This window comes from Notolabrus celidotus, chromosome 2 (genome assembly GCF_009762535.1).
Source record: "Notolabrus celidotus isolate fNotCel1 chromosome 2, fNotCel1.pri, whole genome shotgun sequence".
Lineage (NCBI taxonomy): Eukaryota > Metazoa > Chordata > Actinopteri > Labriformes > Labridae > Notolabrus > Notolabrus celidotus.
In genome coordinates this window covers 32,222,401-32,247,112 of record NC_048273.1, presented here as the reverse complement: position 1 = coordinate 32,247,112, position 24,712 = coordinate 32,222,401, and the positions used below count along the sequence as shown (strand labels likewise).

The following is a 24,712-nucleotide window of genomic DNA, read 5'->3' as shown; positions in this document are numbered from 1 at the left end:
TGGACTTAAATATTTCAACATAATGCTGCTCTATTTGATTGGATTTTTATTGGTGCTACATAGCTAACTCACCAAAAAATTTGGAATTGGGAAAAAGACGTAAAATAATCTCCATCCTGCAATTCGTTTCACTGTTTGTTAATGCTCTTCTGAAAGGAACGTATTATCTATCTGCCATCTACTGTCTGCTGGAAACACTGTCACTACAAGACTGCTATCTGTAGTCAGTCAGCTGCCTGTTTACTTGGCCCTGGGTCAACTCTCACTTTTCTATCTGCACATGATCACTTACTTTGACACCTTCTACTCTGTGTTGTGACTCTCTAACAGAGCAGACACTTGCACTTCAAAAGTTCAGCTTCAAGGGTGTAATGATGTGCATTTATAGCTAAAGTTAAAAAACACATAGCTGTCAATAATCAATTCAGTTCCTTTGTTGGTGATTATGAATAAAATAATTCTAATTTGCCTGAAAACTAATATATTTGTATGTATCGTGATATTGGACATGAAAGAAAGTGTATACGTATACAACAACAGTTTCAGTATCATGATGTCACTGGAAGAACGAAGGCCACCTTAGATGGACAGTAACCAAATGTATATCTAGCAAAAGTTCAGACAGGAAGACTATAAGAGCAATCACAACAGTTGTTTAACTCTCCTTTCCCTCATTCAATAGCTCACCCGCTTCCAGCTGCATGCTCCAGAGCTGTCATTGGTTAATCAGCGGCGTCTGTCATCCAATAGCTCAGTGGCATGCCCTTATTGCCAGCCTATCAACTATCTGCTGTCTTTTTAAATGTGTCTCTCTCTCCAGCTAGTTGCTTCTTGCATTGATGGCACACACCCCTCCACCTCCCCATCTCCACCTGGTCTCTGCAAAGTCTTCAATTCCTAGAATTCATCAACCATCACCACCAGTGTCTGGACTCTAGGGGGATTTCTTCTGCTGCCAAATTCACACATCCTGTGCTCACAAAATTATCCCCATAGAGTCCTTACGCCAAAGATTTCTGTCAAGTTGAATTATTCATTAAGTTGTAATAAATAACATTTAATCTTCAAACTGTGTCTCTCCTGATTGAACTCTAAAAGGCTGACCTCTACCTATTTGTTCCCACCCTACAAAGCCCTGGCTTCTACAGCTTGAAAAAAAAATTAGAAGCTGTTGTAATTTGAATGACACAAACTGAGTTCATTTTGTTTTTGGTGCTCTGAGAGGTTGATTTTGAAGCAATAAATAAGTCACTTAAAACTGCAGACCACCTTTTATTTAACAGACACACGCAGCGGATTTAACTCCAGCGGTGACGTATTTTCTGCCTGGCTCTTGACATAAGTTTCCTGTTTGTAGTCCTCAGTTGACTGTTCCCTAAGCTTTTTGGAGCTTATTGGTCACACCTCTGCCTCCACAGATGACTCAGACTGTGTGTGAATGAGAGCACACAAAGCCAGAGCATGAAAGAGTAAACGATGCACTTGCAAACCAGCAGTCATTTGTGGGGATATCTGCACCATCCTGTATCAACAACACAGGGTTACTGGCAATACAATGCATATGAAATGCCAACACATATACATACTTTGACCCTGACAATGGTTGTTTACTTTTAACATAATCAATACATAACCAATGCAAGAGGCAAACTGATCACACGTCATGTCAAATCAATCCACGGAAAACAGTTACGGCAACAAAACAATGTGGCTAAAATGCTAATTTCGATTAGCATGCTAGCAGGCTACGGACATTTTGGTATTGGATCCTGTCCAGCAAAACCAGCAACAGCAGTGGAGAGGGTGGGTGCAACTTTAGGTTACTGGTTGCTAAAAAGGAACATAAACCATGAGCGTTTTTTTTATTAAATCGACCACAACAGGCAGATAAGAATCAATCACTATGGAACGTTAACTGCTGTGGAATCACTGGGACTACTTTTTAAAAACTGTAAACATAAATCAATTTAGATCAATTAAATAATCTTACAACCAATGTTTTTTACTGACGTGTTTGTCTTTTAAGTTAGTAGCCAGGGTCTTTTCTCGCCATGTTGGGATTCTATTTCCAATAACCCCCTGCTAACCATACATTATCCCTTATACATTATATCCTCCTTTAACCAAGCGGCAACCTCTGGTCTAAAAATATGAGTCCAATGCTGAAGTGCTAAAAACTGCAGTTCATTGAGTGTCCGCTTGAGGCTGGCTCCTGAAGTACTGGAAACCACATACACACCAATTCAAAAAAGCTGATCTTTACAGCCGAAATAAACATGTTTACAGCCTGGTACAAAAGACAAGTGTACTCTGGATAGCTCATTCTCAATCATCACACATTGTACATGGGTTGAATATTTTTCTAACGCGGCAATTTTGAAGATATTGAGATTACGAGTCTTCCAATGAGAGGCACAGCTGACTTGATTGGCAGGCGGGAACACTGTAGCTGTTGGCTAGGAGGCTCAAAGCCCGCCTCTTTACGCCACATTCGCTGAACAGCAGCAATATGGCTGCCACTGAAGATTCGCTTCAAAACAGTGCTTCAGAAACAGATGGGTGACGTCACAGATACTACATCCATATTTTATACAGTCTATGCTTTTAACACGTGTCGTCAGTCACATTCACACTCATTTGTCTTCAGCCATATTCAGTCAAGAGACTGGAGTGATTGAAGACTGACTGGCATAGGCTGCTAGGCAAAGTGCAAAGCTGTCGGTTAGGAATTTAAAATCATAACACAGTCATACATGGGAGGCTATGCATTTAGAAGCACTTCAGTGTCTGGCCCATGAATAATTCATATATGGACTGCAGGAGCCGGGGATCGACTTACTTACCTCCAATTTAAAGACGACCCGCTCTTTCACTGAGCGACGGAGAGAGAGATCAGGAACATGATTCCTTAGCAGCATTAAACATGAATACGTTAGCTGACTTAGAGTGTCACCTGCTTCTCTATAAACAGAGCTGCAGTAAGCTAAACAACAGACTTCCAGGCTTTGTTTGGTTTTTCTTCAAAAACAAGGAACATCAGAAATATCTATAGGTGTTGTCATGCTAAAGCACACTCTTCTAATTGGATGATTTAAGGTTAACATTTGAGGAATATGAGCTGGAGGCATTAAAAATGATACAAAAAATGATAAGACCAAGTTCATTACAGGCCAATTTAACCCTCTGGGACAGGGTGTATCCAGACGGGTGGCCAGGGGTTCCCCTGATTGGCCACCACTGGTGCCAAGCCAAAATCCTAAACTATGACTGGCTATTAACATGTCAGATCGGGGACTTGTTTTAAAATCAACTATGGACTGAAAGCTGCTCAGAACTTTCTTTGCATTCCAGTCAAGCACATTTCCTTTAGTTGTTAATTGAAATATTGGGAAATTAATTTGTATCAGAATATAGGTGCAACGTTTCAGTATTAAAACATGTAAAATAAATGGTATTTATTACAGTTAGACAGTGTGATGGAGATAACTTGAAATTTTTCGAAGTGCTTGAAATTATTTTAGCAAACATCTTCTCTTTTTGAGTCCTTGAAGACTAAAGCTTAGTAAATTTAAACATTACAACATGGTACTTTTTAAAGTTCAAAAATTATACAGAGCAAAAATAACATTGGTAGAGAGCTCTGATGGAAGTAGTATATGAAATGTAAGTATTAAAAGTAGACAACAACAGAAATGGTAAATATAGATATTCAATTATGTGTATGTGCATGCACACTCCATGCCACCCCAGCATGGTTCGGTGCCCCAGTTCAGCCACCAAGTCAAAAAAGTCCAGACACGTCTGAGCCTCTTGGGACCAAGAATTTGATGACAACAATTTTTTTTGTACTTCAGTTTGTTTGTTGGAATGTAAAACAGCAGGCAACAAGCTGGTTGACATCTTTTTTTTAGAAAAAGCAAACTAAATTTGATTCATTAAGATCAGTGTTGAGCAAATTACTGGAAATGAGTTATTAGGTATAATTATTAGTTACTATGATCAAAAAGTAACTGAGCTGTATTATTAAAGTTATCAGGTACTTGGGAAAGTTAATGTCCCCTGCCTCTTGTCTCACCAGTATTTTTCTGATTAGTTCTCTGAAAGCAGCAGACTCAACAGATGATACCATGCAATATTCAATGGCAAGTCTTGGTGGTTTAGATGGGGGGGCTCCTCCTTGGTCTGCTGAGCTAAGGTGAGCTGCAGCTGGGTCAGTGCTGTTTGCAGCACCACATTCTCTGGCAAGTAGATTAGTGAAAGCGAGTTGTTTTGTTAGCTGCATCCTGACATTGAGATTATTAGTCTTGACAGTGGACAGAGTTTTTCTTCCTGCACACAGACTACAACTCACCATTATACTAGTGAACTATACACTGCATGCACAATTGTTAGGCACGTGAGTATTTTTGTGAATATGTTAACAACTATGTTAACAGTCGATTTTAAATTTGTCAAGAAGTCAGATAGTGAATATATTTCTTCAACTGTGTGGTTAAAATGATGCTTTCCAAATTACGTTGACTGTATTTCTAAATAAATGCAGAATCTGCCGAAATGAGCTTGCCAAATTATTATGCAAGTTGGTGATAAGAGCATATAACTTGTACAATTTAAAAACTAGGCATCATTTTAAAAATTCTATTGATTGAAACTAATAATATTTACTACAACTGTTTTCAAACTTCAACAAAAACAACAGTTTTCTTTACATTTTTATACAAAATAAAACTGTTAATGTCTTTAAAAAAATTCAAATCTAAAGTGTTTCTCAAATGTCCAATATAACCTCCTTTTCTTTCAGTGAGGGTCAGAGGTCACTGGTAAACTGATTTAGTTTCTGATGACTTCTCTGCTGACACTGTGAGCTGTACCTCGTATGGCTTTCTAAAGATGCTCAGATTTGAGCTGCATTTCTTGCCATTACTGTAAATTATCTTCTTCAGTATTGACCACAATTTCTCAGTCAGGTTGAGATCAGGTGAGCAGGCAGGCCAGTTCATGAGGCGATCCTCTTTAAAGCCCTGAGATGCCGTCCTGTCCTGGGAATAACGTGAGGCATGTGACGGTGCATTGTGCTCATGCATGAACACTAGCATCTTTTTCACTTTAGCTGAATGTCTTTTCCTCAATGCAGGAAATACAAAAGAGGATCGCCTCATGAACTGGCCTGCCTGCTCACACGATCTCAACCCGACTGAGAACTTGTGGTCAATAATAAAGAAGATAATTCACAGTAATGGCAAGAAATACAGCTCAAAAGAGCATCTTTGGAAAGCCATACAAGGTACAGCTCACAGTGTCAGCAGAGAAGTCATCAGAAACCTCACAAAATCAGTTTACCAGTGACCTCTGACCCTCACTGAAGTATATATATAAAATTCAAGTTATTACTATCTTTTCATATTTCAGTATGCCAACCACTTCATCACCTCATCCTTTTGCCAAAGGTGATATGCTTTGCTGTGCATTTTGATATCATTACACCTTAAAAAATCTTATTTTAATTAACTCTATACAACCTCAGGGGGGTATTAGACGAAGTGCTTTTATCCACTTTTATTTTTCAGTGTCTGAAAGTCCTGGTGTGACCTTTATCATGGAGAAATGACACGTCCTCCAGCGATAATGGCATGTCTTCTCATCCTCTCCGCCTCTTTCATCATCTTTTTGTATTTTTTTTCTTCCCTCCGTCGCTGTTGCTGTGATTGTTATTCCAGCAGTGAGGACTGAGGGTGGCCTTGTTGGTATTTCATCATACGGACACAGATTGTCCTGTTGTGATCACAGTGGAAACTTTTTGTAAGCCCCTCATCTTTTGGCCAACAACGACCGAGAGAACAGATTGTCATTATTTGCAAATACCCCAGGGCTACACAAACATTCAGACTTCAAATAAACCATCAGTCTGTAAACTAAAGCTTTCTTTCTTGTTTATTATGTAAATTCTAAAGTTTTAATCCATCAATTTTCTGCAGTTGCATGCTTTTAGAATAAAGTCATGCATTAGACATCAAGGATTACTTCCTTCCCTCTGCCTGTTCCTGATTCATATCAGAAATTGAAATAATAGTACAGTGCAATCAGGCTGTTTCAGCAAATTATATGGCAATATTTCAGGCAGTCTCATAACATGTTCAATAATTTCTGTTTTCTGTTTTATCAAAGGAAGACGTTTGTGAAGATTAAAACAGACATTTCAAAACTTCTTTGAGACCTTACACACAAGGTTGTTTCAATTTGGAAACTTTGTGCTTTATCAAAAATAAGCTTTCCTGTGAAGCTTCATCAGGTTTCATTCTATTTTTCTCGGCAAAAAAGGCGAAATTATCTAATGTTTAAAATTAAAAACATAAGTTGTACAAATGTTGTTTACAAATAAACCCCTTAATTGTAGCTATTTAATTAGGCATTAATCTGAGCATGAGCTTTCCTGAATTATGATACATTTATGGTTCCAGAGGAACACATTTAGTTGACTTTAATAATTCCCTACTATTACCTGAATGCATTAATTTACATTTTTGAGAAATAAAAAAACGACCATTTATTTATTGTTAGCGAATAACGTGTTTGACATGTATCTTCCTCGGGTTCGCCTAGCACAATCACATGGGCTTTCACAGCTGCGATGAACATACATGGTCACATGACCGGTCATCACCATATTAATAAACTAGTCAAGCCAAGTCAAGCTTTATTTATAAAGCACATTTAAAACAACCTCAGTTGACCAAAGTGCTGTACAGATATTAAAATACAATATAATCATACACAATACAACAATAAATGAAAACGATAAAAGAATAGTGAGAGCTCAATTTAGGAAATAGAAGAGTAAATAAGTAAAAAGCCAAGGATTCTTGTTTAGCTGGGACTGAACGTCAAGGAGAAAAGATGGGATTCAGGAGTGTTTTAAAGTGATCGACAAACTGTGCAGCTCTAACCTGGAACATAACTAGTAACATATAGCAACATTTGTAGCCTGTGTTTATTGGGAGATTTGAGGTTTGAGGTTTGGTATCAGACCCTGTATAAGGCCATGAGCTTGATCATTCAGGCATTGTGCAACTGTTATAACTTCATGAGTTCAAAAGTAGTGCTGGGTCACTCCGACCTGGAACCAGACATGTGTTTGATGTAGATAAACATGTTTTTTGGCTGATAACAATAACCGATCTCATAAGAAATGTTGGCATGTGTGGAACTGGGAAGGGAGCCACAGGATGCTGTTGAAGGATATTAATCAATGTTGCCAATGGACCAGGAGGTTGCCTAATATGGACCAGGACACTGCCAAATATTGACCTATTATTGAGAACCTGAGAAGATCACGAAGCCAAAATTGTGTGATGCAGTTGTGAAGTGTTTAAAAGCAGAGTGTTTTGTATCATTAAACAAGCCTCAGACCATCAAGCCAGACTCTGTCGAGGATAGGCTACAACATGTTACAAGCAGGCTGAATAAAACAAAACGATTACTTGAACTACAACTGTCCTTAAATGGGAAATGGGAGTCCAAGTTACGTGAAAGATCATTTTAGCTGAGCTATGAGGCATAAATCTGAGAATGAGCTTCCTGATACATTTATGGTCCTCAGGGGACACATTCTGTTGACTTTGATAATCCCCTACTGCCAACCAAAATGCATTAAGATGACATTTTGGGGGTTCGGTTGAAAATGTCACGACAACTTTTGCATGTATTACTGTGGCCTGTTGATCAGATATCCATGGTGGCCAGATAATTAAGCATAATCCATTTGGCCATCCCTTGACTTTTCATGTTGATTTATCAAAAGGTCAACATTTAGCTTTTTTTAAATTATTTTTATTTATATATGTCAGCCCCAAAATAAAAATAATGCCAATAATAAAACTGCATGTTAAGGCAAGATTAAATAGACACAGAGACCTGATGATTTTATGAGAAAATGCATGCTGTGCAATAAAATCCATGTGTATATCACATCATTGCAATTCTGTCCTGTTTGCAGTAAATTCTCTTAACGTTATATCACGTTATAACATGCTCAACCAGTCTATCTCCCTCACTTATTTAGCTATTCCTTCCCTCCATTCCTCTCTCAACCTCATCTGATCCTTGTCAGGCTCTTATATAGTCATGCTGTGTCATTGCTTCCATATACATATTCAAGATGATAGCCACTAGGCTCTCCCATTGGCATGAAAATGAAAAAGACTGCTTTAAAAATACAGAGTCTATCCAAAATCTCCCCCAGAGTACTTTACTGCAGCTCTTAAACTCTGGTGAAAAGATAAAATAGATTTGAAAAATGATTCTTTAAATGGAGTCTTTGAATGCAGAGTCATATCAGCAAGCTCAGAGCTTGTTTTGCAGTTTTTGCTACATTTTCAAAGATAAGTGTTATGCAGGGTGATAATGTGAGTTGATACCAGATCTGCTCTGATCTAACATGACTTTAAGTAAATAAAGTGCAGTTTGACCCAGATGAAGACATTTTCTCTGTGAATGCACTGAGATGGACTCATCAGTAGACTCAAATCTTAGTTAACAAGGCTTTCCTCCTGAGCAGTTAGTCTGAATTCACATCATATTTGACTTTGACCGGGTCTTGTTGATTTATCTCATTCCTGACTCCGTCTCATCAGTAGGTCTTGATCTTGCCAGTCTTGCTCAAAAGTCTTAACGGCCACTTTAGGAGGAGTGTATCACTTGCTTGGGCGTCACTTGACAACTTTTAAACTTTGTCTGTGGAAAGGTTTCACAAAGGATTTTGCATTAGTGATATTCCGTCTTTATTTTCCGTGTTAACACTTCCATTAACCCCCAACTCATACACGTCTGCGCCGCCCTCTGTGCAGCCGATACATTCCCATTCTAATCAATGTTCACACAGGGAGTGCCGCTGCTAAAGGTACGCGTCAAGTCTATTTTTGATGGAGCCCGTGCTCACCACACGAACAGGGAAGATTGACCTGGACAGGAAGTCAAGCAACAAGGATCGCATGCAACATCCGCTCAATTTCAACTAGCTACAGACAGCCACATGCCTTGAGAAGCAGGAAGCGCACGGTCACGGAGCAAACCCGTGGCACTGACTGAAAGTGGCGTACACAGTCCCTGTATAAATTGGGGGTAAGTCTTGCACTTGAGCACAACTTGCAATTGTTAAGCTTCTGGTTGAGGAAGAGAGCAGCTAATACCTCCACTCTCCTATAAAACAGCTGCACATCCATGCTGACAGAGTCAAATTCCTTCCCAGAAATATATGTTGAGCGGGAGCAGAAAGGGACAGCTCTTTTTAAAGTTAGTTTTGTAGCACAGACTGGACCGATGTGACACCAGCTCCACAGTCTGTAAGTTGCATCTCTCTCCCTGGAGGGAACCGACAAGAGCAGCATGTCCAGACAAAATAACACTCTCATCCCTGCCCTGTTATAACTGCCCCAGGCCCCATACAATTGGGAGCAGTGTGATTGTATATGACAGGGTCCAGCCTCTGAAAAGATGCAAAATATAATCACCAAAATGTATAGATGATCGCATACTTTGAAGTTTCACAAAAGTAAAAAACTGAGCTGTGATTAGTAGAAGCCTTGGCATGGCACAGCTGTAAAATGCTCTCAGTTACCACCAACTCTCTATAAATACTTTTACTCAAACTGCAGTCTGATCTCAGCAGTGCTGTGCTGCAGTGCATCGGGCATTTTTGCAGTGAGGCAAAATAGTATAGAAAGGGATCAATTCAGATTCAAATGCATGTGCTACATGGATACATTTGGCACAAAATCGAAGAACGCATATGAAATAAATGTTCAAACAGCACCTGAGTAATTAGAGGATTTATTCTTGTCAACCCAATTAGCGGTGCATTTCACTCTTTGCTAGTGCTTTGATGGTCATTTTTCCCTCATTTGCATTTTGCACAGTTTTCTGCCCTTTTTTTTTAAAGTTGTATTTTGGGGCTTTTGCAGCTTTATTTATAGAGGAGAGGACGGTGGATAGGATAGGAGATCAGGACAGAGTGGGGGAATGACATATGGGAAAGGGGCTGCAGGTTTGAATTGAACCAAGGCTGCCTGCTATAGGGGTGCAATATTTTACCAATAGGCTAAATCTGGGGCCACAGCTTTATCTCTTTAAGCCTGCTCAGTCATTTTGAAAACTCACTTCTCAGTTGTGACAATTTATTTTTGTTACACCTGTGACATGATTTGATCTTGCCCCACAGTGGTACTTGGAAAAATTTGATTGTCAGCAGCATGAACTTACTTTGTTCCACACTTGAAAACAAGTCAATCTCAAGACTATACCCCAAAAAAAGCCACATGATTACACAAGTGAAAGGGAACATCACATATCAGAAACTGTGACAACTACTCACTCTTTAGAATAACCCCAAAACATTCATTAAAACATATCAGACATGTATCCATACCTACATATTGTTTCTAAATCTAATGCCTGTTCCCAGAGGTTTTTGTTCATGATCTTTTTAACTTTTTAACTGTGTTGTTGTGTTGATTTGTCTGCCTGTGTTTTGTTAGTCTCGATTTTTTCTGCCTGTGTTTTGTTTTGTAATCGTCTATCGTATGATTTGTAGCTGTCAGGTTCTAAAGTCATACTGTGTCTGTGTTGTGTAGCTATCTGCCTTTGGACTACGGATGCAATTTAGCGTCTGTGCTAAGCTCGTTGCATTTACATTGATGCTCAATGCATTAATGTTGATTAATGTGCATTGTCCCAACTCAATAAATAAATAATGAAAAAAAAAGAAATGGATTCTGTATTGCTATAATCATTATTTCATTGTTGCAGGTGTGTAGAACAGTAGGTTTGCAAGTATAAGTCAATTATGTGGTATGGAAACATTCAAACTGAAGTTCAAGCAATCCGGTATACACCCGGAGGCTTCAGTGCAATGTTTAGAGCGTACAGTAGAAACATTGTGTTGCTGAAATGCATGCCACATTGGAATGAATCAGCACTGGTCTACAGAACTGATATTTAACCAACGTGATAATGGCAGGTCTTTGTCACTCTCAGAGGGAACGAACGATTGTTCACTACAATTGATCAATCAATCACCGACGAGCAGGCAACACCAACTGGAGACATTCATCAGCCTGCAGCTCCAGAGCCAGACTACGTGTGTGTGTCTGTGTGACACTTAACAAGTGACAGAGAGTGTGTGCGTGTGTGAGTGGGCATTTGTAAGATAGAGTGGGTGAGTCAGTCCGGGTTTGCATGTGGCTGAGTGTGAGTGTTTGTGCATCTCCAGGCCAGATGTCAGCGGAGACAGAGAGAGTCTGGGCACTGGTTGTCAGTGCCAAGTGAACATAAACACACACAAACACAGTGACACACACACACACACAAACACAGTGACACACACACACACACACACACACAAACACAGTGACACACACACACACACACACACACACACACACACACACACACACACACACACACACACACACACACACACACACACACACACACACACACACACACACACACACACATTCATAGAGAACGCACAGACTGTAAATGTGCATGCAACCACTCAGTCTTGCATTCCATTTCACAAATGGAATGCAAGACTGTTTAAGTAAAGTTGTCATTTTTCCGTATATGACGGATGGAAATCAGTTTTAGGTGTATTACCGCCATCTACTGTGTTAGAGTTGTACCACGGTCCATTGCATTTACAGTGAAGTAATGTGAAAGAAATGCAGGTGAATCTCGTAATAACAAAGGTGATACCCATCCCACATGTGGGTGGAGTAGCTGTGGCTGAGTGGGTGGAGTCGGTTGTCAAACAATCGGAAGGTTTGGCAGTTCAATCCCAGCTCCTGCAGTCACATGCCAACGTGTTCTTGGGCAAGACACTGAATCCCAAATTGCTCCCGCTGTTGTTCAGCAGTGTGTGACTGTGTATGAATGAGATTAGCTAATACTGATGGTCCCTGACTATAGCGTCCTCTACCATCAATGAGTAAATGTCGTGTGAATGGGTGAATGTGATAAGTAGTGCAGAAGCGCTTTGAATGGTCATAAGACTAGAAAAGTGCTATATAAGTACAAGTCCATTTACCATTCCAACTTCATTTACATGTAACTGTTCATTTCTGTGACAATTATTTATTTCAATAGAACCCACTTCTTAATTTTTTTGATAATAAGTTTATACAACAGAAGCAGATTTCCTATCAGCTTGTTTACTTCTACTTTCCAAAACCAAAAAAACAAGCAATGCCTGATTCAGCATACTGCATAACAGATTGAATAGAACAGTCATACTACATACTACCTTCAAAAGCAGTATGCAGTACATACTGCATACTGCATTCGTATGTAGTATGTAGCAGGTGGTTTCAAAAACAGCCCTTGTATTTATAACTTTTCCAACAGACAAAAGACAAGCAATTTTCAACAACAACAAATAAACTGAAGTCTTTATCACAAAACCCATGCCCAGGTGACTGAACCTGACTCTTTGTAAAGCCATCTAGTACTTAAAATGAAGTATTTATTTATTTTCTAAGTCACAAAAAAATCAGCAATAGAATAATCACTGAATGGCAGAGCACATCTTGTCACATTAGACACTAGGGCGATGCTGTTGTGTCAAAATTGTTGATAAAATCACTTCAAGACAGTTTTTTCTGCTCTCATAATTACTATCACATAAAAGTTGCACACAACATTTGTTAAGGTAAGTGTTATCGCCACTTTCTCTTCATTTAGAAGTTATTTTTGCTTTTTCTAAGATAAAAATCGTTCATGTTTTCTGAGAAAGACTAAGATGTGATGTATTAATTGCGTCGCTGATCATCCCGTGAGCTTACTAACACTGCCTGACAAGCCACATAAGCTAACATTACTCTGGTCAAAGGAAACAGTTCAATTTCCAAGTTTTGTATGAATGAAGACACAGAGCAGAGCATGCAGAAATAACACAGCCAAACATCAGTCGTCTGGGTTACAACTTTGACACACAACCATCATCCAATTTGTACAACATTTTAACTTTTTACAATAACTACTTCCACTTCTTCTAATAATTCTGCTAGCACCAACAACAACAACACTGACAATAGTTCAAATAACAAAAACAACCCTTAAAGCTGGGGTTGGCAGTCTCAGAAAACTAGCATGAATTTGAATGTAGCATTTCCTCAGGACTCCGTCTAACCCCTCCCCTCCTCCCTCAGAGCTCCTCCAAAACGACAGGTTTACTCCGGCTGTAGATAGCAGCTTTTCTTGTCTCTTTTTTAAGAACACATTATGTATTGATTGCCATCAGGACATAAAGATCATTTTAACCAGTATAACAAAAAGTGTATCTAAATCTGATTACCAACCCCAGCTTTAAGGATTGATTATCGATGGTTATTTAGGGTAAATAACTTACCCATATTCAATGAGGGGAATAATAATCCTCATTCCACAAATATGACACTAAGATCAGAAGTCTGAAACCAAAACTTCTTAAAGAAGCTAAAGTAGCCATGATAAACCACAGAGTAAATACATTGAAGCTGGGTTCATTGAATAAAACATATAGATCCAGAGTTTGGTTTGGACCATGCCATATGATCAGAAGTGGCATTCTGATCAGTTGAAATGTGTGTGTGAAGTTATGTACCTTTGCATTAATTCCAGTAGTTTCAAAGCAGCATGGGTCAAAGTTTGTTGTTTTCAACTGTTGGCACATAAAAAAAGCAGCAGGGTCAATTTGTATAAAAGCAGAGAAACACACTTCACAAACTGGATAGGTGAATCCAAAACATATCAGATCATGGGAATTCCAAGGTTGAAGTTAAAGGTTGAAGAAAAAGCAGTCCTACTACTCATGTTGACATTTCCGTGTGTGTTAAAGCATCATCATCTAAACATTAAAAATCCAATATAATTGTGTGTATATATATGTATATACATGCATACAACACATCCTTGTTGTCTTTTCAGCAAGGAATTTAATTCAGCCTCAAGCAGAAACTTCCAGCTGTTTTTAAGCCAATGAGGAAGTGTTAAAAACTGCAGTTTCTCGAGTGTCCACTTGAGGCTGCCTCTGGAAGTACTGGAAACCACATACACACCAATTCAAAAAAGACGATCTTTACAGCAGAAATAAACATGTTTACAGCCTGTTACAAAAAAATGAGCGTATTCTGAATTGCTAATTCCTCAATCAGCACACAATGTATGGGGTTGAATTTTTTTCAGAATGCAGCAGTTTCGAAGATATTAAGATTACGAGTTTTCCATTATGAGAGGCACAGCTGATTTGATTGAACACTGTAGCTGTTGGCTAGGAGGCTCAAAGCCCGCCTCTTTACCTCACACTAGCTGGACAGACGTTAGGTTGAGTTCAGCATTTTCAATATGGCTTCCGCCAATGATAGGCTTCAAAACAGTGCTTCAGAAACAGGTGGGTGACGTCACGGACACTACATCCATTTATTATACAGTCTATGATTCAGCTGCACAAAACATCACAAATTCAGACTCTGTTGAGGATCAGCAGCCTCTCAGTTTCTAACCTCATTATTTCAAAATTTCAAACTGTTAAACCAGGAATGTACCTCTGAACCTAAATCATGTCCATACATCCATATCTCCATAATCTTAAGTGATAAATTCCTCCTTTACAATGATTCCCTCTATTTGGTATGACAAAGATTGATGTTTACAGAGAGATTCAGCAACAGTTAATTTCAGGGATAACGCAGGCTGGCACATCAGAGTAGACAATAAAAAGAGCTTACATTTTGTTATTTCAGTAACCTGTAGACACTATTTTGTGTTGAGAGGAGACTTCTTTTTGAAAAAGTCAGCCTATGAGACAGTTTGAAAACTCCCAGTGCTGTGGATGTTGACATTAAGTACAACGCTTCCCCATCCTTGAAGTCAGAAAACTAAGGCTGTACTTGAATTCTTCTGAAGTGATGGCGAAATAAGGACAAGTTTCAGATTCAAATCATTTGATGTAAGATTCAAGCTTGGAAAAGGAAATACACATATATTTTTCTCAAAATGAGTAAATAAAGATAAGTTATTTCAGTTTCAAAACTGTCCTGTAGTATCAGCAACTTTTTAAAAACACTAGACAGGTGTATTACTTGATGTATTGTTGTCCAGCTTTGTTCTAAAGTTATGCTTTGAGTTGGATAACCACACTCTGACGTTTAAACCACCGGATTTTACATTTGAAAGGGATATAGTTTGTAATCCCTATATCTCTTTTTGCACAACAGAATGTAAGAGCATGATCGGTGGCTTTATAGTGATCAGCGTTTGGAAGCATAGAATGCAAATAACACAATCAGAGAACAAACATTGAAGCTGACACTGCGGGGTTCCAGCAGTAGTTGACATCTTTTTGTCTAGTTGCTAAGCTTTTGAAATATGAAATTATTGATTCTTCTTTTCATTTTCTTCTAGGCACTGAACTTTCTCTTGGTGTAAAATCCTAACAAGCACATTCAAACTTCAGGCAAAGTTTTTGTAATGGTCTTAAAACATGTTTGCAATACCTGAAGTAATATTTGGGCATTTAGCTTGCTGCTTCCAGGTTCACTTTTTTTTCCAATGGAAAAAAGAATGAAAGGTAAATACATTAAGTCTGGAAGGTGACATTGAGCTATGACATAAAAATATTAAAATTGTAAGGGGATGTTTAATTCTTGAGAAAGGGTTGTACTTTTGTTGTTGGAAACGTGTCTGCATGCCGCTGCCTCTCCCTCGCTCTTGATTGGTGCGCTTTTTCTTGCTCCACAGGTGATAGGCTAGGTTTGAGGGCTTTCTCTTTGTCAGCTGAGAGATGAAGACACAGCAGCAGCATTGGAATCCCAGTGTGCTCTTCTCCCAAAAGGCCACTTTAGCCTTTTATTCTTGCATGTGTTGGATTGTTTCTCTGTCAGGTTGTTTAGGGGTAAATCGCCAGTTTATTAATCCTGTTCCTATTGTTTTTGTTAGATAGGGAGGTAAGTGAATGTATTTTGGTTCTTTTGAATTATCAGGTCAGTTGCTTTACCTCAGTTAGAAATAACTGTTTGTTATGTTGGCCTTGGTTCACGCTAGAGATAAGTCTAGCTATTTCTTAAGTTGTTTTAAGCCAATGTAATTTATGTAAATAAATCCTTTCATTGTCGTACATTGAAATCCTAGTTTGTGGCTGCTTGGGAGTTTGGCGAAATTGTTATTTTTCCATGTTGTTTCTCAGCCACTCCTAGACGAGGCATAACAGTTGGCTGTAAGCATGCTAAATAAGATATTGCCGTAGTCTGTATTGTGGTCCACAACAATGCTAATTAAAGAATAAATACATTTTAAAATTATTATAATAATTAAAAAATACAAGGGCAATACGAAGCAAATCCAGATATCCCATTCCAAGTTCTCCAGGCCTGAAGGGGTGCTGTGCGGAAAAGCTTAATAATGGATGGGCTGAGTTAGGGAGATGAGGCAGTACATTTGATGATATCAGATCATTTTTGCAGACATCTGTGTTTTACTTTGCATCCTCCATTTGGTATTTGCTCTTAATCCTTGCATCTTGGCTCTTCCTGAATTTTCTTTTTCAGAATATCTCTATTGTTGAACTTTTTAGGGACTTTTACATGTGTTCAAATTTGCATATCAATTACTAAGAAAACTGTTCTTGCTGCATTGGCAGATAGTTTTACTCATTAAAACCAATGAAGCCATAATTTTGGTTTGTAATATATTGAAGTACAATTTATTTCTGGCCTTGTCAGGTGAATGTGACTTGTATTTGGGGTAATGAGATTAACTGACTAGAAATTAAAGAAATACACCGGCCAGGTTTTGAGTTTTTGCAGGGCAGATTTCCCTGTGGAACCTCAAACTGTGAAATGAGTATCTTTAACAAATATCAAACAGTAAAATTTTTTATAAAACATGACTTTTTCTAATGGATAGAGAAACTCATAGCCAAATAGGTAAACAAATAACCTCTTGTGGTCCAAAAAAACTCCTCAACATTAAGAATAACATCTACAGTGGAATGAGAGCCAAGCAGGTCAATCATTAATACAAGGCCATAGCTTTGCATTCCAACAGTCAGCTCATTCATTTCAATATAATGGACAGAATTATCCCCATCTCTTCTCTGTGGTCGTAACTGTGACCTGCATTGAGTGAGAGAGCTTGGCAGCAGGTACATAACAAAGCACCATCAATCCTCCCTGAGTCGGTGTGTCCCTTCCACTCTGGAGACTAAACCTTCGCTCTTGCATCAATCCTTGTCATCTTTGACACCTTAAAATTGCACCATGCTTGATCCTCAGTCTTTACGCTGCGTTCTTCTGACATTGACACAGTCAAGTTTAAAGTGTGTCACCCAAAATACAAAATTGATGCAGGCAGGCAAAGAGAGAACTGCGTGAACTGTATTAAAAGATCTGACTTTGCCAGAGTATTTTGGAAAATAGAAACTCATTGCTCTGGCAATTAACAGAATGTTTAAACTGATTTCAATAACTTGCCTTGGGCCATATGATAATATATTAATCAGAGAGGGATGATAACAAAGCTTTATTTACAAAAATATTACACAGGTTATATCTTTGGGCTATACCTTTTTTTTTTCATGAGTGCATTTGAACTAAAACCTAAAAGGAGTTAACGAGATGTGAGAGAGGCCCTGCAGCAACACCAGTCCTTTTATGTAGGTGTATAATAACCATTACTCTGGTTTGGCCTCATTCCCCTGCCTCTCCTGTCCAAAGCAGGCTCCATTAGCAAAAAATGGGTCAGCTTTAATCCACAGCCATATTAATGGAAATGAAAACACTTCCATTTGTGATTGATGTCGCTGTGTGATTATGTGAGTGTTTCTTTGAGAGAGAAAGTGAGTGAGCTGTCAGCACTAATTAGTTATGCAGGTGCCCTGTAATGAGTATATAAGAGTTAGTGTGTGTGTGTGTGTGTGTGTGTGTGTGTGTGTGTGTGTGTGTGTGTGTGTGTGTGTGTGTGTTTTGTGTGAGCGCTCCATACTCTCAAATTTGAAATAGGCCTCCTAATCAAGGATACACTCTTCATTCTGCCAACAGAACCACAAAGTAAAATGTTTTACATTAGTGTTTGCAAAATGAAAAAAAAAACATACTTCAAAGAGAAGTGCTAGAGGAGTAAGGCAGACACTCTGTTAGACTATTTATGAACCTGGATGACAGTGGTGTTCTCCCTCCAGACAGCTCGCATGCTGAATAACCACACAGCAGCTGTCTGTCTGAAGAACTTCACACACACATTCAACCTGTCAGCAGTGTCAGCTGTCTAATGGCAGAGAGGAGGGAGGGAGTTGGAAGTTTGAAGAGAGAAGAGAGAGGGAGTAACTCAATGGCATCATGGTGAGAGGGCTGGATAGAAATGTTCACAATTTTTGTCAAGACTATACAGTTTTGGATGGATTTGTTGAGGCTTACTACAAATAAGTTAAAGTAAAGTAAAACATTGTATTCTGGGAGATATGCATGAACGAGCCCTGTGTTTCCAGGATGGGGACACAGATAAAGACAAATTAAAGGCACTATGATCACTTGTCTTGTGAAATAAATTCTTGTAACCCCCCTTTTTTTCTGGAATGAAAACTGCATTTCCCATGAGCACCATCATCCACTGCAAATTAAGCTAATTAATGGAATACAGACCTGTTTTTAAATACTATTTTTCTTTGTTAAAGGCAGCTTATTGCAGGATTTAGAGTGACGAGGTAATGTATAGATTTGCAGCTACTTAAAATGATGAACAAACTATGTACACATTTATTACCATTAGTTAGCTCACAAAGGTGAGTACCAGTCTAACATTGCCCATCACAGCCCCAGTGTCTTGATGTGTGGTCTAGTGTCCCAGTAAATGTCGGTGTAATGTAAATATGCACAAGGTTTAACTCCTATATCCTCAAAGAGCAGTGAAGCACTCACATGCCTGCATGAACATTAAAACCTTGTTGCCAATCCTGCTCCAGTATCAGCTCCAAAACATGATATACAACAACAACAAACCTCCCCGTGCTCGCTAAATAACCTCCTACTGCCAAACTTTACCAGCAGAGTTCTAACATGGCCACTTCTGGGTTTGTGCCAAATAGTGACTCAACTGTTTTTGCAGAAAATTTGACCCAAACACAGACACTAAAATTCAGTTCAAAGAAATAAACATCTGAAAATCAAATTCAACTCAAAAAGAGGAATCAGCCTAAGATTGTAATTTGTCCTCTTGAAGTGTTTTTCTAGTCTTTGTTATCACTCAAAACACTTTTACACTACTTGTCACATTCGCACCATATTATCTGGTGGCAGAGAACGCTATTGTCGGGGACCACCATTATTAACTTACTCCATTCAGAAAGATACACACAGGAGCAATTTGTTGTTCAGTGTCTTGCCCAAAGACAGCGGGAAATGTTAAAGATTTGCCAACTTTGTGATTGAGAGATGATCGATTCTACCACTGAACCACAACTGCAAATGACAGTAAATTGAAAACCATCAAAAAAGATACCCTTAAAGTCCCTTCAAAGGAAGAGTTTCAGGTCAGATCCAGACATGGGGATCATATGGTAGCAGCCCATAATACACTTAACTTAATATGGCTCATATCTAGATAAGAATTGAAGCCCTGTGCCCTACCCTTAACCACATAACCACATTGTTCTCTTCTGACTTGCCGTTGGTGAGAGTTGTGGGCTTTTTTTACAATGAAGTCGCAAACTTTAACTTTTAATTGCATTTCATATTTCCTGGCAACCCCGCTTTGTTTTCACCAGTGTTCAGCTGGTTGAGCTGAAGCCTGCTGGCCAAACCGCTGGATATTCCTGCGGAACTCGGGAGATATGGGATAGATAGGGGCTGCAGAGGAGGCATAAAACTACGAGGGACAGGAGCCGGTCTAAGAAGACAGAGGCTTATGGAGAGGAGATAGAAGCCGTGTCTCTGCTCTCTCATCATGGGCAACGTGAAATCTGTGGCTAATAAGATGGACGAGCTAACAGGACTAGCAAGGAGTCAGACAGAGTTTCGGGTATGCAGCATGGTGTGCTTTAAGGACATGTGGCTGCATCAGAATATTCCCAACCACAACGTCTCCATCGACGGCTTCCAAACTATCCGGCTAGACCAGGATTGCAATGAGAGTGCTGTGGGCCTGACCATGTTGTCTGCACAGGGAGGTCTCACTTGTTATACTGGTAGCTGTTTAAATCCATCCCCTTGCAAAACCGATAACGGCGTCCAACGCTCTCAAATGTGCCAAAGACTCCAGACAGACCGGAGTGCCCTCTTCCTGATCTCTCAACCATGTATTTATTTTGAACATAGCTTATTTTTTTCTTCTGGACATACTTTTATTTTCCTTTTATTATTATTATTATTATTATTATTATTATTATTATTATTATTGTTGCATTTGTATTTATATCTCATTCCATTACTTTTTACTACTAATATTCTTTGATATTCTTACTTATTATATATAGGAGCAACTGTAATTACCATAGACTGTATAAATAATGGACGTAGTATCCGTGACGTTAACTATCAGTGTCCGAAGCGCTGTTCAAGCCAATCGACGGCGGGAGCCATATTGGAAATGCTGAACACAACCGAACATAACTGCTGTAGAGCTAGTGTGAGGTAAAGAGGCGGGCTTTAAGCCTCCTAGCCAACAGCTACAGTGCCCCTGCCTGTCAGTCAAGTCAGTCATGTCCCTAAATGGGCAAAACTTGTTATCTTAATATCTTCTGAACTGTCGCGTTATAAAACTTTTCACCCCCCATACAGTGTGAGCAGATAGAGAAATATATATAACATACAATAAGCATGATTGACATACGGTACATGAATATTTGTAATCACAGCTTTGAAATGCACACAAAAGAATGCCATGGTTGAACTGATGTGTGCAGGTGCTAATTGATGCAACTGTGCTATAAAAATAGATGTTATGAAGCACAGGTGCTTCTGAAGGAGTGTGAAAACCAATAACACATTCATGAAGTCTTTATTTTACAAGGATATCTAAACCGGCAACGTTGTCTTTGTTCAGGACTTCACATCTATACTTCATCTCAACACCTGTATTACATTTTTAAAGCACTCCCTGTGATATAAGCTTTTTAACATCGTGAGTGAGTCTTTCCCAGAGCTTTTAAAAAAGAAATAAACTTTGTTTTACGAGTATGACTTTCTAGCTTTGCACAAAACAGGACAAAAGAGATTGTCCTTAAAGAGTCAACTTTTCAACAGCTTTCAAATAAAATGTCCTTAAACCTTATCTTCAAATGATAAATCAGGGAGAAGGGCATCCTAAAATGAGAGCTTATACAAACTGAGGGTACAGCGAGCAACCTATCATTTGTGCCACTCAACTCGGCTGATAACCAGCTCAGAAAAGTGTGGGGTGGATTTTGCAAAGACCCTTAAAAAGGCTACTCTGATGAGTGTTTTGCTGTCAATTCACACACTCCTTTTTCATTCTGCTGGCTTTGCAGGAAAAAAAGATCATCAAAGAGTCAAAAAGATGACATTAACACGTTTTATGTTAAAGAGGCAATCAGTATTTTGCTGCCACATTTCACAATGATTATGACTCAGAATTTTAATACAAGCAAGTGTTGCTAATCAGTGTGGAAGTTCATCAACAGCTTGTTTCCTCAATACTTGTTGAAATCTAAACAGGCATCAAGCCAGGGCTGGTTTTTTTTGGGCCTGTTCCAAGCTCCAAGGTCCGTCCAATTAACATTTAGCAACTACAAACATACGTGCACTTGGATCTGTTTTTTGACTATTTTAAACATCGAAACACAATCTGAAAGGTGTTTAAAGCTTAACACTTACAATAACACTTTGATGAAGAGTTGGCATTCATCTAACTGTCATTCATATAACTAGAAAGCAACTGTTCCTAAAACCACATCAGCTCTCGCTGGCATTGCATTCTTTAAAACCCCAGTGCCAAGTGGAACAAAGAAAATGCTGACCGCATTGTGTTACATGTCCCCTCAGTGAAAGCCTTCAGGTAAGGCAGCAGGTGAAGGAGAGCCATTGTTCAAATGATCAGGTAAGCACAAAATGAAACAGAGATATCAAGCTGAGAACGTAAGTTGATGAGCTTTAAAAGAGTTCGCTCAGGTCTGAGATGACTCGTGCCTACATGAACTAACTTTGAGCAGTCTCATCTCTTTCCTTTTGTCATTTATTTATATAAATATATGTATATTTCCAATGTAACTAATTGGTTCTTTAATTTGTTATAGGGTATACATTGCCTGCGCAGCTTTATCTGAATTAGCTCTGTTACAGCTGTTGTATTCACTGTAATTGAAGTACTGTATTGTTTTATTTAACACTGCCTTTTGTCCCTTAGATATCACTGTTCAATTCAGCTTAACTTGATTACATCCTTATTTTTACATTTGAATATCCAATAGGAGGTATTTCCCTTTGTTGTGGATGTAATTGCTCATCAAGATTATTTTTATACAACACTTAAATGTACTGATGGGGCTGCAGGTTTCATAAAACTGGGGCATTCTGTATTACTTCCAAAGGAAGTTTTGGTATGAAGTCATTTCAATCAATCAATCAATCTTTATTTATATAGCGCAAAATCACAGCAAACACTATCGCAAGACACTCATAGAAACAGAGCAGGTGGAGACCATACTCTGTTATCTTAATAACAAAGACCCAACACCAAGACAGGATATGATCCAGTCCCGTCTTACAGACAGGACTCAGTCTTATAGCATCTTAATCCACCATGAGCAGAGCACTTTGCAGTATTCAGTAATTTACAGCAGCAAGGAAAAACTTCCTTTAACCGGCAGAAACCTAGAGCAGAACCAGACTCATGTTAGACACACATCTGCCTCATTTAAATTGAGCTGCTGACTACACTGGAATTCTGAAAAGTTGGTTTCCAAGAAGCATATACCACAGTCTTGATGGATAATATCCAATTATAAGGCCAATGAATTCTGAGATTGATGTCTTTGCAATCGTCTATTCAGGTTGAGCATACACTGAAATATATGAAACGAAAATATGTATCCCATGCTTTTAAAATGAACAAAATTGAAGATTATTGATGTGCCCCCAAAAAACTTAAAAGTGTCCAAAGGTGTGACAAGGCTGAGTTTGTGTATAAGTAATTTAATTTGCTGCAACAAAGAAACAGATGGCAATGGCAGTATTTGATAATTTCAATACATCCACATTCATTTCAGTTTGATATTTCAATGCTATTTCTTATTCTCTGGAGGACTTTCACTCTCCCACTCTGTGAAAGTATCTGTCCACTGTCTAACTCCAGCAACTAAGCAACCAAGTGTGTTTGGGTTTGCATCACTGGCATAAAGCAGTCCTTGTGTTGATCAGCTATCCCACATCATAACCACGGGGTGAGAAATAACATTATAATATAAAAACAAACAAAAAAGCAATATCTCTTGTGCACACCACCCACTGCTTGGTTATGTATTCACTGTTTTACTGATGCAGTATTTACAACTTGAGCAGGACTCAGATTGGCCCAACGGTTGAAAAAGAGACCATTTAATGCACAGATAATCATGGGTCCAAAGTCAGGAGATGTCAAAGGGGTCATGAAGAAAAAATGTAGGCGTGGTGCAATGCGTAGTTTGTTGGTTGATGTGCGGTTGCTTTTGGAAATGTGAATGATTTGTGGAACTTCTTTCCCTTAAGCAGTGTTACTCAGTCCCTACCTCCTGGGGGGGGTAGCCAGAGAGCACTATGGGGGTTGTGGAGACTTAAGGGAAAGAGGGCGAGAGAGATGGAATAAAGATAAAAAATCAGGAGCAACAGATTCTCCAAAAACAATGTAGAATACTCAGGGGTCTGGACTTTTGGCAAGAGATGAGTTCTGATTTCCATTTATAGTTTGTTTGTTGTCCAAATAGTACTGAACAATCACGTATTCAGGGGGCTTTGGTGTGTGCAGAGGAATAACTGCATGTGTGAAGCAAAAGCAGGCAGGATGCACACCGCCATAGTCACATCACGGCTCCCATCAACTGTTATTTGACGAGGATTTATTTCTCTCTCTATGAAGTGATATCTGCATGATATTATGTCTAACAAAAAAATCTAGATCAAGAGTTTTACTTTGGAAACAGGTTGGCCTGTTGTTGTGTTGTAAACGACAATCAGTGTTTCTCGACACCCTGGAATGCATCACAAATGATCAATCCAACATTGGTTAAACAGACAACCATTTCAAAAGTTGTTTTCTTCTACTCTTAAACACAGGCCTTAATGTGTACACACCTCTGTCATGATGTGGGATTTTGGCAAATGATTTAAAAGTTTGATTTGTCACTTTGCCTCAGCCCATCCGCATTTCTTGATCACTTTTGTATATAATTTCCCTTTTGCATGGTACATTTTTAGCCTTTGTGGATGCAGCAAAACACTGTGTTCACACACAGTGGTCTTTAGGCAGACACCCTCTCCACTTTTAAGAGTAGGCTTAAAACTTTCCTTTTTTATAAAGCTTATAATTAAAGCTGGGTCAGGCTTGGACCAGCTTTTGTTATGCTGCTATAGGCCTAGACTACCGGGGGAACTGGCGCACTAACACACTGGGATCCTAGCTCAGCCCCTTCCCCCCCAACCCCTTCATCACTTACTTTAACTCTGCCTGTCCCATTAAAGTTACTAACCATAGACCT

General features: G+C 38.9%; 1 protein-coding gene across 1 annotated transcript in view; it reads right to left on the bottom strand.

The window, feature by feature from the left end:
• The window catches only part of nlgn1 (neuroligin 1), a 529,881-nt gene that overhangs the window by 412,543 nt on the left and 92,626 nt on the right, over positions 1-24,712 (bottom strand). The window contains exon 3 of the mRNA XM_034710260.1: positions 13,637-13,693. The gene's annotated coding sequence lies outside the window, so the exon portion shown is untranslated. The remainder of the gene's footprint in view (positions 1-13,636; positions 13,694-24,712) is intronic.